The sequence below is a fragment of the Lagopus leucura genome, unplaced genomic scaffold, assembly GCF_019238085.1.
Source record: "Lagopus leucura isolate 7727_CA_CO unplaced genomic scaffold, USGS_WTPT01 Super-Scaffold_100014, whole genome shotgun sequence".
NCBI lineage: Eukaryota > Metazoa > Chordata > Aves > Galliformes > Phasianidae > Lagopus > Lagopus leucura.
Window position 1 is genome coordinate 9,151,152 of NW_024962268.1, and position 15,603 is coordinate 9,166,754.

The window sequence follows — 15,603 nt, forward strand, 5'->3', positions numbered from 1 at the left end:
TTTATTCCTGTTAGGAAGGAGTGGGGAAAATAATAAGGAGTGGCAGCAATTTCAGCATAAGTTAGTATGGTTTGAAGAATGGTGGGTGGGGAAAGGACTGCTTAGCCAACTTGCATATCATCACTTCACATGATCACCATCACAGATATTGCACTGCTCCTGTTCCCTTGTTCTGAGTTCCCATTCATTCACCATCCCCTCTCCCTGTAGGTGTTACTATTCTTTCCACAATTGTATGGGAAAAAGGTACACAAGCTACTAAGTAAACTCCCATGTTTCTTGAGCTTCCTCTGAGTGCGTATTAGCTCATGGTATTTGTGCAGGGCTGTCACTCTGTTGTCAAAATGTAAAATGAGAGCATTTTAAAAATATATATTCTGCTCCTGCTGTGATCAGCCTGTATTCACGATTTAGATAGATGGCTGTGTCATTTCTGTGGCACCTATAACCTGTACCTTTCAAAATTCACTTGGATGAACACTGCTTCTTATAGTCTTTGGATAACGGGCATGTAATTCTCTAACATAAACAACTTTTGTTTCCCCTCAGCAATGCTAAAGAAAATGCAACACTGTTTCCTAGCTAAGCAGAAGAAAGGAAACAGTGCTTGCAAAACTGCATTTCAACTCTGCATACATTACCAGGTGTCCTTCAGCTTTCATGGGAGGAAGGAAAAACAGAGTCCCTTTGTTTTACAGCATCCTTATTTTAAGACTGCAAAAGACAACTATGTTGATGTATAACAGTTTACAAATGCACCCTGACCAATGCAGGTTCATATCGTGGCTGTTTTATATGGCCAGAAACATACTCATTTTCCCTTGAAATCACAGCACCCGGGACACTGTTTGAAGAATTGCTTTCTGACTCTAAATAGCAGAGGTACAGCAGGACCAATTTCCTTTTCTTAGCTCATATGAATTTTCTTCAAGAAAAAAATGATAGAAGACCCAAACATTATTTATTACCTCTGTTAATAAACAGTATGGTAAACTCACTGAGTTTGTTTCTCTTCCTTTGTCTATGACAGCAACAATCAGCTATTATTTAGCTATTATCCCCTCTCCAGTTCTTCTGTGGTCCTGTATAAGATCTCACTTTCATTTTGACTAGGAGTGATTTACCTTTCAATGCCTGAGAGCTGCTCTGTCTAATACTGTCTGCCGGGGAAGCCACGGAGCAGTTGTGTAATTTCAAGCCAATCCAGTAACATTCTTCTGGCTTCATTGTCTAGGATAACACTCCTCTCAAAGATCAGGTAAACAGCTAGTGGGCTGAGAACTCCTGATGAGCTGAGACACAATCACAGCAATGACATAGGATATATACATATATATATATATATTGTTGTTGTTGTTTTGTTTTCTTAAAGGGGCAATGCACAGATTGGCAATTAATACTCTTTGATTTATTTAAATCCAATGGGAGCTTTGCAAATTGTGTTATTAAGCCCAAGATTCTACCCAAATCATCAAGAGACAAAATCAGACACTGATTAAAAATTATTAATTCAGAGCAGTCCTAGATGTTGAAAAGCTGTGAGTTATTTTACATTCTGGACTAAATCTATCTATTAATTACTCAGACTTTCTATGGCATATGTAAATAAGCAAGAGTAAATGCAAAATGTCTATTACTGATTCTATTGCTACAATTTTATGTATACCTTCTTCAAAAGAGGAATATGTTTTTCTGTGTCTTTAATGTGAAGAAATAACTTCCTCGTATTGTCTTCAATGCATCTGAAATACTAGTTTCAAACATGTAAATTATAACTGCATTACATGGAAATGACCTTTCATAATCACTGTTTTAAATATTTAGTTAGGTCTTTTGCATGATAGAGAAAAGAAAGCACTGCAAATGCATTCCTTCCCAACTTTTATTCACAATATTTTGACAATTCATTCCTAAAAATATCAGCTATTAAAAAAAATCACCAAAATTAACAATAGGATGTAAAGATGTGGTAAAGCATTCATACTAATATACTGAAACACTGCAATGTTGTAATGACAAATATTCCCTTCAAGTACAGGAGAAAAGTACCTAATGTAAATGGTGTGTCAAGAACAAAACTGATTTTCAGCTGCTGTGGATATTTTGTTTTCAATTGAATCCATCACAGAACGGTTCTACCAAATATCTTCCTGAGAATTCAAATTTGAGGCTCTGACTTGCTCTGCTTAGAATCAAGAACCCAATTGCAAATCCAAAAGGCATAAAAATTAATAGAATATTGCCTAGACAGAGTTTCGTGAGGAAGAATAGATTCTGTGCAATTTAGAGACTATAATTTGAATGTCAGATCTTCATGTGTTTCAGAACAGGCATCTGATCTTGGCAATGGAAGATGAGTAAGGAAAAGGCAATTCCAACATGCTGAGACTGCTACAAATGTCCAAGTGACCTAAATTTTATAGGTCAGTAATGGTGATGCGTATTAATTAAAATGTCCTATCCACCCATTACATGCCAGCCACTGTTTCTGTGAGAGCTGCTCCAAAAGTAGTGCCTTGGTGATATGGCAGTAGAGAATGAATCTTCCCAGAGCATTCCATTCCGTGTTTTTGCCATGTGGCAGATGGCAGCAGAAAGGCACTCCGACAGTGTGGCATCTGACATGGAAACGCATATGAAACTGTCACTGTCTGACACTGAATTCCTCTATGGCCCCAGTTGATATTAACTGACACTTGCTGATGTTTATGGAGTCCAAGCAGTGGATGTGATCACAATGGCTGGTGTGTTTCAGCAGCAAAGACAGTGACAGTGGATCATCTCTGCTGGTGCAGATTTTTGTGAACATGGCATAAAGTCTCCAGTTCATCACTGGCAAAAATGCACGACTAATGTTGGTGACTGTGTTGAAAAAGAGTGTTTGTAGCAGAGAATTTAGTCTATCAAATAGTGTTATTTGCTTTTTGTATCTGTTGTACTGTCCATGAAAATAAATAGGATGCATTACTTTCGGATGACCTATGAATTAATCATTTAGTATAGGTTTAGTATGGTTTGGCAGTTTTGCTCTCTCAGGGCCTGGAAAATGACTGAGCAAGGTCTATGTAGCAGGGCAGACATTGGGGCACTGACGGTACTTGTTCATATGCGTAACCTTTCTTTTCAGATACAATAACAACCTGCTTGGGTTGTGCACTTATTTCCAAAACGTGGTGAATTCCAGATCTAAGCTCCCCTGTATGTCCACTTTCTTAAACAAAACAACAAAGACTTCTGTACATAGCACAGCTGTGCTATGCACTGATGTTTATGGAACTTTCTTGTTTTGTAGACTTTATAATGTTGACGGAAATTTGTTAGTTGTTTTTGGAATCTACTAAATTCATGACAGGTGGGACTTGAAGCATTTCATGGCAAGCTGATAAAATTCATAGTGTGGCCATTAGCTTGTTCCTCTAGCTTCTTCCTACACAGCAGCTGCTGCTCTTGCAATATGCAAGACTGGCTCAAGTAGTCTGCAGTAAAGGCTGTGACTGGCAGCTTGTGTTACCTTGCTACCTAATATTTGCCTCTGTACCAGCTGATACTTGCCTAAGTCAATCTGTGGCAATGCCACTGATCTGTGGAAATTAGATATTTACAGAGTGGTTATTTCCACAGACTTACCCTGTGGAATGCACATATGCTGAGTCTGCCTGGACACATCCATATCTGAATACACTCAGAACTGAGTATTTCCAGGCAGAATAAAAGCCGAAAATCCTCAGAAAATTCATTTCTTTTGCATCCTTATAAATCACACAGATATAATAATGACCAGTCTTCATTAATTGCTTTGAAGTGCTTGGATGCTGGGGATGACTTCATGAAAAATATTTATAATGGGAGATAATTCCTTTATGGTAGTTACTAGAAAGGATAAGGAGGTTCTTCCTTCATAGACCTTACAATCTCAATATTGTACATAACAAGATAACTGGCAAATAATTAAAAAATCGGGTTGACAAGTGCTATCAAAATGTGAAATATGAATATTGCTTTGGGATCATGTAATTTACAACCTTAAAAGTGAAGTATATTGGTTTTCTATGACTCAAAAATTGATTTTGTTTCTAATGGCTCATTTCTCTCATAATAATAATAAAGGACACAAGTATTGTATTCTGTTTACAAGTTTATGTTGTTTATTCTTTTTCTATGTATCAAGAGTGAGAATATTTTTATGGTGAGAGTAACACAAGTGTGTCTAGACAGAACAAAATTTTCTGTAAATATTCTCATTCCTCTTAGTTTACCCTTTTAGTATTGCCTAGATAAACATGACATATAAGTGATTGATTTGTAAAATCCTAGATGTTTACTGTATGTTTGTATCACAAAGAATGTTCACCTGCATGTAGCTATTTATTCAAAAGTTCTTTTACAGTTAACTCTTTGAAATTCAAGGAATCTATATATAAATTAGCAATTAATAGATGCATCTTTTCATCCTTTAAGTTTCTCTGTATTTTTTAATTCATGTGTCTTGTGTTAGGGAAAAAGACCAAAAGATATGAGAAATAGTGGCTTTATGTTAGCAAGGAAAACAAAGTGAAAGTGAAAAAAAAGTGAAAGTGATACATTTTTTAATTTGAGAAAAGATGTGTTTGACTATATTTTGGAAAAGCCATCACTTTCAGTACTTAATTGCAGTCACCAATAGAAAGACTCCAGAAGTGACAATTCTAGTAAATCTTAGGAATGTTTATTTGACAGAAGTAAGGGTATATAAACTTCTACTTCGTAAATTTTTTTTAAGTTCTGAAAATTGTTTTAACTGCTGTTAATTTGGTGACTAGGCTATCTTCTTATTTTATCTTTTACCTATAATACTGCACTTATTTCAGTAATGTCTTTCATTATATTAAAAAAAAAAAAAAATACTTCCTGATTAAACAAAAAAATATCCTTTCCAAGCTATTAAGAAGTTTTATCTATAGCTGTTCCAGAGCTTGAGGCACTTTTGCAAAAGAGAATGGAAAACAACCAAGTTTGGAAAAAAAAAACACTTTTTTTGTGAAAAACACTGATGCTTTGCCCTTTTCATCATGATTCCATCAGCAGGATTCAAAAGCCTACCATGTATGAATCAGTTCCTGGCAGAAGTTAGAATAGCCTCAAGGCAGTATTTATTTGAATTGGCTAAAATTGCTCTAGACTAAGTTATCAGATTGCTCACCTGCCTTTAGTCAGGAAGAGGTGTTCGACCAAGGCACCTCTTTCTGTCCTAAAATGCCACTGTCTTACTTGATTTATGCTTCTACATGGTGAATTGTGTATGAAGTGGCATGTGCACACAGTTGAACACATAGATTGATAAAATAGATCATGCCTGATTCTTTACATAAAATGAGTGAGATAGTTCGACGGACATGACTGTATTGATGAGACGTTTTGCTCTTAGAGATAAGAAAATTGTATTGAAAGTGTACTGAACTTGACCTATTTGACGGAAAATAGGAAATAGAAACTGATTTTCCAAAATAAATTACAGATATTTCTCCTGTATATTCTAAAAATAATCTGTTGTTTCAGGAGTGCTGTACTTTATAAGCCTAGGTTTATTAATGTTATTTGTGAAATAAATCCATGAAGGATGACGTACTACTATTAACAGTAACATTTCAATAGGGGGCATTTTGATCCAGTCCCTGTAAGTGAGTGGACAATTTAAATAATCTATGAAATACTCATTTTCTTTTGAGTAAGTTTGTGTAGATATATTTAATTGCTTTCAAGCAGAGAGATATAACTCATTTTAAAATTACTTTTAATCATTCCAACTGATATTATTAGTAGTATTTAATCTGAATAATTATTAGTAGTTTCAATATCTCCCCAAATGCATGACTCATTGGACTCTTATCTCACAGGAAAACAAATGAAATCTGAAAGTATCATCCAGTTTTTCTTATGGAGAATTGCTATACATCGAGTACAATAAAATGGTGACTCTGAGAGCACTGCTACACCACATAGCCTTTGGCAAACTCTTCTCATCATGCCAAGGATAGAGACTCATCAAAGTCATTCTTCTCATACTGTTTTTTGAGCTTGCTGCTGATGGGAAATTGTGTATAGATTGGACTGGAGGTTATTTGAGCCTTAAGCTGTTTCTTATGTGGAGAAAAACAAGAGTTTGTCAGCAGCGTAACATTTAGTTTCCAATATGAAAGGAATAGCAGCTAAGGGACTTTAATCTCAGCCCTGCCATGTTTAATTTTATTCATGCAGGAAACAGTGCAGACTCATGAAACGAAATGCTCTATAGTGATGCAGCTGCTTTCTGCCAGTGGGATATCTGAATATCACAGAACTGTCACAGGGACGCGTGCCACTGATCTTCCTTTGCTAAAGAGGAAAATGACTGTAATAGAAACTGGCAGATCTGTGTCAGGACTGCACTTCAGCCTCCTACAACCATACAAGGCTAGTGTATAAATATGAAGTGCTCACCACAACACACAGGTAGTGGTTGTGCATAGGGCAGAAAACAGCACTAAATGAGTTTGTTCTTTGCACTGCAGTACTTAAGCCAGATCTTCAGATCTCCAGGATCTGCAGTTGGACATGCTTGGAACAAGCAAAAGAATGACTTCTTTTATTTTTGTCTGGGGAGGCTTTTCTAGATCCTTACTTTCTTTGTGAATATATCAAAGAAGATTTTGTCTTATCCGAATTCACGAAGACAGTTTTAGCAGTCAGTAAGACAAAACTAGTCTGATTCCTATCAGGAAAAGTAAAAAATTTTCAACTTGCTACTTTTCTATCTTCGTGTTATGATCTTCTAGTTGTTCTCGGATCATGTCAGAACATGTCAGGGCAGTTATTTTGGCAGGGCTGTGTTTCAAAAGCTAGGAGCCAGAACCACCAAGCTATTACTATACTATTGCCATGCTATTACATGTCTTTGTTGAGCTTTAATGAGAGTACAGGTGATATTAAACATATTTCAAAGGATCTTATCTATGCAAGTTCTGCAGTCTAAGGACATTACAGTGTTGCATGCTAATGTGATTGACATTACTGAAGATTTTATGCATTGTAGGAGTAGTAATGTCAGAGAGAAATGATAGCCACATAACATAGGATGAAGCACTGGAACAGATCACCCAGGGTCATTGTGGAGTCGCCTTTTCTAAGGATATTTAAGACCCTTCAGGATGCCTACCTTTATCATCTTTAGAAGTCTCTTCCAGACTTTTTACTCTTTCAGTAAACAAATACGAAGTATCTTGAATTTAGAAAGGGCATATCATGGCCTGTGAATTAAGCCACATGAATGAAAAGAAATATACTGTCTTATGTAATTGCTTTAGAATTTATCCAAAGAGTATTCCTCATAGAATCAAAGAATCAAAGAATCATAGAATTGCTCAGATTAGAAAAGATCACAACTTAACCATACTACCCTAACAACCCTCCACTAAATCATATTCCTAAGAATCACATCCAAACTGTTTTTAAACACATCCAGTGGTGGTGGCTCAATCACCTCCATGGGGAGCTTATTCCAGTGCTTAATATCCCTTTTCCTCTCTACTCTCTTGTGAGGCCCCATCTGGAGTACTGCGTCCAGGTCTGGACCCCCAGTACAAGAAAGACAGAGAGCTGTTGGAGAGGGTCCAGAGGAGAGCCACAAAGATGATCAGAGGGCTGGAGCACCTCCCCTACGAAGACAGGCTGAGAGAGCTGGACTTGTTCAGCCTGGAGAAGAGAAGGCTGTGGGGTGACCTCACTGCGGCCTTTCAGTACCTAAACAGAGCCTATAAACAGGAGGGGAGTCAACTCTTTGAAAGGGTAGGTAACAGCAGGACAAGGGGAAATGGTTTTAAGTTGAGGGAGGGAAGATTGAGGTTGGATGTCAGGGGAAAGTTTTTTACAGAGAGAGTGGTGAGGTGCTGGAACAGGCTGCCCAGAGAAGCTGTGGATGTCCTGTCCCTGGTGGTGTTCAAGGCCAGATTGGATGGGCCCTGGGCAACGTGGTCTGGTATTAAATGGGGAGGCTGGTGACCCTGCATATGGCCAGGAGGTTGGAGATTGATTCATGATTCTTGAAGTCCCTTCAACTCTGGCCATCCTGTGATTCTGTGATTATGTGACTGTGTAAATAAATTATGTGATTTTGTAAATAAATTTTTCCTGATATCCAATCTAAACTTCCCCTGGCACAACTTGAGGCCATTTCCCCTCCTCCTGTCACCTGTCACCAGTGAGAAGAGACCAGCCCTGCTCTCACAGCAAGCACCTTTCAGGTACTGGAAGAGAGCACTAAGGTCTCCCCTCAGCCTCCTTTTCCCCAGACTAAACAGCCCCAGTTCCTTCAGTCGCTCCTCGTAGGGCATTTTCTCCAAGCCCTTTACAAGCCTTGTTCCCCTTCTTAAGGCAACAGTCTCGGATAATTTCATATAAAATATTCTAAATTTGTGACATAGTTTTCACCAAAGCTGATAGCAGAATGGCTGAAATTTGTGATTCCTTCATCTGCAAAATAGTGGTTGCACAGCTGGGATGTGTTTTGTGTGTATACTTTCTAGTTTGCACTTAGGAACATTAATTTAGCCAGAAAGGTTCTGATTAAACCTAATTTCAGAATCAGTAAAAAACAAGGTGTTTCATTTAGAAACTTCTATTCAAATAATAACATTATGACTTTTTCCCTAGTATTTTACACTGAAAGATGACATCAGCATATACACACTACAGTGTGATTTTAAAACATTTGTTTTATCACTTGCAATCCAAATTCCACTGGGATTGTGTAAGGCTCTTGGCAGTGTCAATACCTTATTGTCTGTAAAACCAACAGCATAGAAATTACAGAATTCCTTTAAGATAAACCCTATGTCTTACCAAGCCTTTGAGGTTCTATTCTTCAATTGGCTTTTCAGCCTCCCCCCCACTTGATTGTATGAGGTCAGCTTTGAAAGTCATTCATTAGCTTGGACAGTATCCGCAGGTTTGTCTGGACAGGACTAAGCAGACACAGACTGCGGGAAGTTTTGGTTTTCATGTAAGTCATCTAAACAGGAGAGCTGAAGTAGTTACCTACCTCCCTAGCCATTCCATGTCCCAGAAGCAAATGCCCTGCTAGCAGAGATGAACAATTAAGCTTGCAAACAAGTATGGTAAAAAAAAATCCTTATTTACTAACACTACTGTGAATTTCAGTTCATGTTAAACAGCAGTGTGATGATGTTTTAATAACACTGTCAAGAGGGAGACATCATAGGTGCTGAAGGGAGGATCATAATTCTTCCAGACATCTAAGTTTTCATCCATTGCATGTCAGTCAGTATCTTGTTTTTTTTTTACAGCATCTTGCTGCCAAGTAGTTAATGGAATTTACAAAGTCCAAGTAGAATTCTTTGGCTTCTTATGAAAGGTATAGCACAAGTTAGGACATGTCCACACGCAATGAAATGCAGGGCAATAATTTCCTGACTCGGTAAGTGTCATGGCCTTGATAACAAGGCTATGGAAGAAATATTGCTGGAATTGCCTGATACTGTGCCAAAAGTTAACTGGCTCTGCATGCACATAGCTACTGTTGCATCTCTGTAATATGTTAACAGAGATAGTAAAAACATGGGTGTATCTGTCAGAAAGCTGGACTTTGGCGCTCAGGAATGGGGTCTGCAAAACTCAGCCCTCCAAGATGGGAGCCATTGTTTACCTGTGTCTGCGTGGCAGTGGAGGGGGTCGGTCTCATAGACTGCTGTGGCATGTCAGCTGGCTGGCTCCATCTGTTTGGTATTCACAACTGTGAGCGTGTTCCTGAAGCACGACCACCAACTCTCTTCTTTCAAAGATTTAAGCAATGGCAAAGGATTCGTACTTCTTTTACAAACCATCAGGGTAAATAGTGCTGGGGTCTAGTTCATGGTCTACTACATATTTAACATAAAATTAGAAGTTCTTCAATGAAAAAGGCTCTGGTTCCCAATCCTTTCTGTCAAAAGCTTCCAGAGTCACGCTTGCACTTGCTGTTTTTCTGCCTCTGGTGTCAGTTTTCCCTACCAGTTAGACAACTGTGCTAGAAAGAAATGTGGATGTCGTCATTTCAGAGTACATTACTGCCTGTTAGCCAGGTCAGTCTCTATCAAAAGACTAGAAAGGAGTTGAATCCTAATTGCCATAAGTGAGTGCCCTAGCTATTAAGATACTAGATAAAAGAGAAGCAAGCTAATGATTTCCATAAAACTCTGGCTCTTGCACCTACTGGGTGAAGACTGGAGGCGTGACAAGTAGAAAATCTAACTTGTGAATACTGTCAAACCTTAAGTTTGACTTATTTACTGAACTGCCCCAAAGGCTGAAACGTTTTGGAGCAGAGCCAGAAGCAGGACTTTAGACAGCTAAAGAGCTTTACGATTAAAAAGTTAGGTGATTAAAGACTTTCTACATCTCCAGGATAGGTGGCAGATGAAAAGAGGAGTCTTTCCTGAGGTAAGATCTCTGTCCACAGAGGAGAAAATAGGAATAAAGGCAATTGGGATGACTGGCTAAGGGGGGGTAAGAGTATTCTTGGACCTGGCAGTGAAGTTTGAGCTATATGGGTCTGGCAAAGAAAAGACACTGGTTAAAACCAACTTAGTCTTAAGCAAGGTTAATCATATTTCTGATCAAAAGGTTTCTAGGTCAGCTGTTGTCCATGTGAAGCTCTGCAGAGAAATGAAAGAGTTGTGAGTGGGTAGTAATAAATTGGGCATGACATCTGGCGTTATCCTTTACTTTAATACAGGCATTTTTTCTTTCCCTCCTGCCCCATTTTCTCAATTTGCAAAAGAATCTAGTGTCCTTACAATGAAACTAGCAGGAAAAAAAAGACTAATTTTCCACTGTGATAACACAAGATGGATTCATTATCACATGTAGGTTGCTCTGAAAATAATGCCTTCCACTTATTTCCATGGAAACGATAACAAGATATTAAAAGCACAATAACACTGCTTGATAGAACAAATTCTCAGCTACAAAACACTATTTTTCAACATAATCACATAATCACCACCATTAGCTATGCATTTTTGCCAGTAATGAACAAGAGCCTGTATGCTGTTCTTGTCAGAAGTGTATGTAGCCCACAGGTGTGGTAGGACAGTCTAAACAAGACAGGCATTTTGCTACGGAGTGTTTTAACTGGTATGGGGCTGGGTGTTACAGTGTTGCAAGAAAAAGATTATCTTCTTCCCTGGCCAGGCTCTGGAAGTTCAAGGCTTTGGCTTAGTCAATGTGATGATGGTCAGGGTTGATGGTTTGTCTGGGTTTCAGAAAATGCAGAATGATTACACCTTTCGTATCCCTTCCCCTCTGCCCCCCAAAATGCATCTTTTTACCTACTAAGGTAAATATTCAACTTCTTCATATTCAACTTCTTCCTTAGAGAATTCACGTGTTGTCACTCCAGGGACTGCCAGCTTGTAGTAGTGGTGCTGTGTTTCATCACTGGTAATGATGTGGTCCAAGAAACTGTCACCTTCAATCTCATACTGGTTCAGTAGATCCTGAGAAACTTGCATATGGTGTTTATTCTGTTCCTGTGCAATCATTCATGGAACCCATTTGGCACAATATTTGATATACTCCAATATTGCCACCATTGTTTCAAATGCTTTGAAACCAGTATTGAGCTCCGTACATACTTCCTTGGTCATAATCTGCCAATCTGTGTGAGTGAGCTGATCGAGGCGCTCCTCATTTCATAATGTGAGAGCTGTGTGCGTGGCTGTCCAGAATGTGACTTGTCTTCCACATTACTGTCACCACTTCTGAAATACACCACCCTCCACTTCACTGTGCTTACATCCACTCTTTGGTCTCCATAAATGTTCTGCAAGTGTCAGTGAATGTCAGTGGGTGCCATTTTTAACTCACAGAGGAATTCAGTTACATGCCCTTGTTTCATATGTACTTCCATGTCAGACACCATTTACACATATAGACGTATGTAATGTATTTGGTTTGGTTGTGGCTTCATTTGTTTCTTTTTGAATTTTTGTGTGTAGAACTGAAGGAATATGTAATATCTATTTGCTTTAACTAGCTAGACAAGATTACTTAATCTCAGTTATAGTCCCACAGGCAAACTGGGGCTCATTGAAAAGTGAGGCATGCAGGGAGAAAGCCTAGGGAAATTACCAGGAAAAAAAAAAAAAATGGTTTTCAATGTACCTGCAAGGAAAAGAAACCAATGAGAAGTTCAGGTCAAGATTCTTCTGCTGACTTCCTTTGTGCAGCAAACCTGAACTCCACTCTGTGTGAACAGGTATATGACAGCCATCTACTTCACCAGTACCCAGCTTCTCTGCCCCATTGTCTACAAACATTCGACAAACAAGGGCATTCGATACCAGTCCAGATACCTTACTGAAGAGCTGAAGAAGATTTTCCTGTCCGACTATTAGAACTAAACTATATTTTAAAATTAATCCTCAAGACTTACATTCAACATTTTTCTCACTTAGAATTTCTTATAGAAGCCTCTTAAATTCAGTGATGCCCTGTCAGCCCTGACCTCAAGTCAAAGAAGCAATATCTAGTACGAAAAAGCTTTTTTTTTGTTAACACTTATTTCTAGAATAGTTCTGAGGTTGTGAGTGCTTACTCAGATCTACAGCTAGAATGTTGTACATGTTAAAAAATACATTATACAATATATTTCCAGGAAAGAGTGTTTTCTTTGTTTAGTCTTACTCTCTGTATTCTCCATAACAGAGACAAAATAATGAAGATTTGTATGCACTGCTACAATTTTACCAGGTCTAACTGTACCTTTTCCTCTTTCCACAGCATACTCTCAGATCCCAAAGAGTAGAATTGTTTCACAAGACATCCCCAGATCTGCTTTGTACATTTTGCTCAGTTCTCTTTCCCCTCATAGCATGATGTTCACCCCATTTTGCTGCTGCAATATGTACTTATTAACATTCATCCAGGTCTTTGCAATTATTTACTCAAGTGATGATTGTTTATTTCATGTAGTCTGATTGTCATGCTTCACTTAACTTATTCTTTAAGTTTAATCATTAAGATTCAGATTATTACATTGTCCATGTTATTCTGTGAGATGAAAGTAATTCATCTCTGTCTCAGCTTGGGGCTGTAGTAAATGTCAGCTGAATTACTATATATTGGCTAGAAAAGGCCTTTTCCTGTTACACAAAGGACAAACTTTTACCAAGCAATTTAATTATTCTATTTTTACTTTGCAAATTATTATTTTTAATTTTGAACAGACTGTATCTTTCATGCAGGTATCCAAAGGAGATAAAATTATATTTTACAATGCGTACTAAGATATCCTAAGAAAATAATAATGTAAACTTACACTCCAGTTCTTCTGTATTTTTAAATTCAGTCCCAACTTTAAGTATTAGCGTAGTCTTGATCACTTTTTGACACTGGTTTTCTTTGTTTTTGCTAAGTTCAGTGGTTTTGAAAGAAACATTGATTATTTTTAAAAGTTAGAGAAAGAAAGTAAGAAAGAAAAAAGGAAAGAAGTAAAGGAGAGTGAGGACAGGAGAAGAAAGGAGAGAGGAGGTGAGGGCAGGAGAGCAGAAGTATATCTTTAGAATGTTATTTCTATAAATTCTGACAGCATGCATGGACTACTTGTAACAGCAAAAAATCCCCTTCTACTCTGCTTTACTTTTTAGTCACCATTACCTCCTTTGTGCTTTCTTTGGGCAAGCCATGGATGCTTTCTTTATGAAACCCTGCCTAATTGTGCCCAGTTATATTTTAGTTCACAGTAGAGAGATCCAGGCTGAAAAGAACTTGAAATAAGAAACTGTATTTTCCTGAGTACTGAGGTCATCCAGAAACAGAGTAGTTCTTTCTGCTATACACTTTGTATAAATCATTAGTGCTATAAAAATTCATGGAGGTGTACTGAATCACTCGCAGCCATGGCCCTGCTGAAAAAAAAAAAAAATCATCTGCAGAACAAAGCAGCACGGAGCACTGCACTTTGAGTGAAAAAACTGTTTTGCTTCTTTTTTTAAATATAAAAATGAGCAGAAGCTGAAGACTGTTCTTTTCAATTCTGTAGGAAGGCCTGAGGCCTGGAAACCTGCTATCATGCTTCTTTGTTGGAATGTAATTAATTAAGTACTAATCTGGTAGCAAAACCTGATTAAAACCTACAGTACACTGAGGGATCATGCATGTGTGCTCATTTCTGGAAATGCCTGAGCATGAATGTTGTTAAAAGTTGTATGAAATTGCTCACAGAAGTAAGAATTGATACCATATTGTTGTAGGTCTGAAAGATTTTGGATAGAGATTGGAAATCAGCTACCAGCTCTTTACCTCTGATAAGCCTGAATACATTCTGTGTGACCTTTTTGCAGATTTCTATGTTGGATTTAAAAATTAAATTCTGTTGTGGGTATCATCCATGAAGCACTGCTTTTGAAATTTTTTCCCCCTCCCTCTTTGTCTTCCCCCTAATACTGTCTCATAAAAGTATTACCTCTGAGTTCTTCAGCCACCATGGTCCAGTAGTTTGGAAGAAAATTCATAGCTTAATTTCGTTGCTAACATGATCATTGAGCGTATGTGGTCTTTTAGCATGTATTAAGAACAGAGTTAAAATTTCAAAAATTATGGTGTAGATGAAGAATATTAAACATATCCCTGGTAAATCCTTGTGTCTGTTATGTTTACTTGATGAAACCCAGAAGTGTATTTTGCAGCACTTTATCTGGAAACTTACTCCTCTCCCGACTGTTACCTCTTATGATTATCTGCCAGATGGGAGCATGGGCAGAATGTCCTTGCAACTGTCTGCTCAGCTATGCAGACTGTCTGGTGGCAAACAGACACTGTCACTAGTGTGCAAGGCTCAGTGGCCTAAGGACAGCTCATTTTTCTTTCTCGGAGGTGGCTAAACATTTCCTGTGAACCACTTTCTTCGCTTTTTCCTCTCTTTTCCCCACTTCAAAGATCTTTAATGTATGCCACACCTTCTGCTTACATACTGATGTTCAGATGATTATTCGTCTGAAATACTTTAAGAACTGGCACTTACAGCAAGTGGCAGGCTACAGGAAATACACCTTTTTTTTTCTCTAGCTCTGTCTCAGTTTTCTTTGTCTCTGTTTTCACTGCCTAGTCTTCTTTGTCTTTCCTTTATTCATAATGTATGACAAGGCAGAAAAGAGCTCTTGATTAAATTAACTTGGTGTGATAGGGGTTTCATATGAAACTGAGCTCTGTCGTAACTGGCTACAGAAGTGAGACTTATTGTTAGTAAGTATATGGACCTTTCCCTTTGGTCTCTAGTAGTTAACCTTGCATCATCAACCTCATAATTTTTAATATCTCTTCAGTTGCAAGGATGCATGTCAAAAACAATTTTACTTTTGTTTTGTACAAATGAGTTGAAAATTCGTGCTATGAGGTGGGATTTGGAGAAAATAGCATCCATGTATAAAGAGAGAGAAATGAAATTTAACAAAGAGATCAACATGATAGTGCGCTTTTGCTTTTGTTTTGTTTTCAGTCCTCAAGAACATGCTCCTCATGAGGCTGAATGCATCCCCAGCTGTTTCTAGTATGTTTCCTACAGTATCTCCAACATAGAGCTAACCAGAGAAC

General features: G+C 37.9%; 1 long non-coding RNA gene across 3 annotated transcripts in view; it reads left to right on the forward strand.

Moving 5' to 3' along the window:
• LOC122182312 overlaps positions 1 to 12,939 on the forward strand; it is a 29,871-nt gene extending 16,932 nt beyond the window's left edge. For 2 of the 3 annotated variants that reach the window (XR_006179765.1, XR_006179767.1), the window contains one exon: positions 2,326 to 2,899. This is a non-coding gene — a long non-coding RNA (uncharacterized LOC122182312). Of the gene's footprint in view, positions 1 to 2,325; positions 2,900 to 12,792 lie in introns of those variants that run through there. The other variant, XR_006179766.1, reaches the window with a different exon arrangement.
• The last annotated feature ends 2,664 nt before the right edge of the window (positions 12,940 to 15,603 follow it).